Raw genomic sequence first — 2,455 nt, forward strand, 5'->3', positions numbered from 1 at the left:
GGTGACCATTCAGAATGTTAAAATTGTGTTCTATTCTGGTGAAGATTTCTGACATTTCTTTCCTCATAGGTTCTTACAACCTAAGTGCTGTAAAAACGTAAAAGAACAAGTGTGTTCAGAAATGTTTTGTTTTGTTATCATCATCTGCCAACAAAGCCAATTTTTGTAAATATGATTATGAGGCCAGTTAAATTTGACTTGTGCAATGCTGTACTTTATTAAGATGCCAGTCATTCTTTTGTAGGCTCAAAAACTTTAACAACCCCTTTTCTGCAAGCTGGCCTGCTAAAGCCTCTTTGTTTAAACATTTGTTCTTTAGGTTTTTCAGAGGCAATATTACAATTTTTGTTTTTTGAATGCTTAGGTTTTATCTTTGCATAGTTTTGAAACACAACCAGCTCCAAAACGCACTTATTGCAAACTTCGTGGTGGAGATTCTTTAGATTTTTCTGAGCCAAGTTTGGGATTTGATTCTGTTTTTGAGGATTATTTGTAGGAATATCTTGCTTGACTCTTTAAGTTCATGTCGCTAATCCGTTCTGTGCATCCTACTAGCAGGCAAATATAGTTATGATTTTGATGTTTCAGAAAGGATCCATTCAAGGTGACGAGTTGAGTTGAGGACAGTGATTCCGTGTACACGAGTCTAGTTGAGTTAAGCATTTACATAATTTTTAACTAAGCTTGTTTAGTTCTTACTAATAAGCTTGAATTCAACTCGTTAAAATATTCATAGGCTCGAGCTCATTTGGATGCAGCTCGCACTTGATTTGATTGTTGAGCCCGATTTTTTATTTTTAAATTAAGAAACTTCATTTTTTTATTTATTTTGTATTAATATATGATTAATTTAAAAAGATTAAAATATGTTATATAATATTAATTTAAATTAATTGAGCAAATAAACGAGCTTAATAGCCCAGTTAAGTTGAGCTTGAGCTTGAGAGTTTAATTTCAAGTTCTAGCTCAAACTTGTGGCTCGATAAGCTCGATTTGTGAACTTATTAATGAGTGAAACACGAGTCACTTACACCTCTAATTAATTCCATTCCATGTGCCTTTTTGGTTATGGCGGAATATTTATTGTGAAGTGAAGATATTTAATTTGAATGATGTGTTTGACATGGTTTCCTCTTTCCAGAGCTTGTAATGCTACTTGTATTTGGTTTTGTTACTTCAAAACGAACAAGTTGAAAAAGACCAGAGGCAGTTTTCACGCCCTAATTGCCGATTTCAGAATTGATCGATCTCTTTAATGATGAATAAATAGGACATGATTGAGATGCAAAAAGCAGTCTCTCAATGAATACTGCAGCATCAAAGAGGTTCATAATAAAAAAAAATTTGGAATGTTGTGGGTTGGGTTCTCATTTCTCAATAATAAAGCTTCATAGGTGCCATCTATTTCTATTATTTGATATTGATGCTTCATAAAATAATGTGTTTTATATATGAAGTTTCACCAATTGCTGGGGTGTGCAACTGGGCGGTTGCTCATCAAAGAAGAAGCAGGGAAAAGAGAGATAATAATAGCATAATTGTAGAGGACGAAGGTGGCGTCCTCTTCTCTTGTTGAGTATCTTTTTGCCATTCTTCTACTCTTTCTTTTTAGAGAGGAATTAATGCATTATGTTGGGTGGGTCACTTAATAATTTTCTTATGGTATTATTGAGTTTGGCTGAATCCAATAATTGTAGAGCTTGTTATTATTAGATTTGATAGGAAAAACCTATTCAAATTCATATTTCCCTCCTTCAATGGCATTGCTCAATGCTATTCTTCTTCATGAGGAAAGCTTAATTTGGTGCTGTCAAAATGTGAGATTCACATTAAATTTGGGACGATGGAAGCAATGAGCTCAAATATGAAAAAGTAAGTGAAGGGGGGTTTAGGGCAATAAACGCAAATAAAGTTAGAAGCATTCGTCGGTATGAAAGCAGCTTCTATCCATAGCACATTAGGACATATTTTATTTGGGACAGCAGAGCCAAATAATGCACAAAACTACAACCAGCTTTGTTCTTATTAGGGAGAATCGAGGAGATCCAAAGTCTTGTGGTCCCCCCTCTCTCATACCTCATAATATGATAATACTATACAACTGGAGAATGTACAATTACCTGCCAGCTCCACATCTTTCTCATGTTTACAACGTGTGAACTCATCACTCATGTGTAAGACCTGCTGCTCATGTACATTTACCGGCGGAGGACCCAAAACCACCATGAAACATATTCATATTACCCCACCACTCCATGCGAGCTCTTAACACAAGAAACTCAAAAAACTATATAAACAATAGCAAAAAAGAGTTTCCAACCGATGTGAGACTAAAGAGAAGAGTTTGGGTGTTTATGAACTTATAATATATAGAATGTTCATAAATTCCATTTTTTAAATAGATTTTTTAAATTTTATTTTTAATGTGAATAAAATTTATTTATTAGTTAATAAT

Source organism: Dendrobium catenatum, unplaced genomic scaffold (assembly GCF_001605985.2).
Source record: "Dendrobium catenatum unplaced genomic scaffold, ASM160598v2 fragScaff_scaffold_1271, whole genome shotgun sequence".
Lineage (NCBI taxonomy): Eukaryota > Viridiplantae > Streptophyta > Magnoliopsida > Asparagales > Orchidaceae > Dendrobium > Dendrobium catenatum.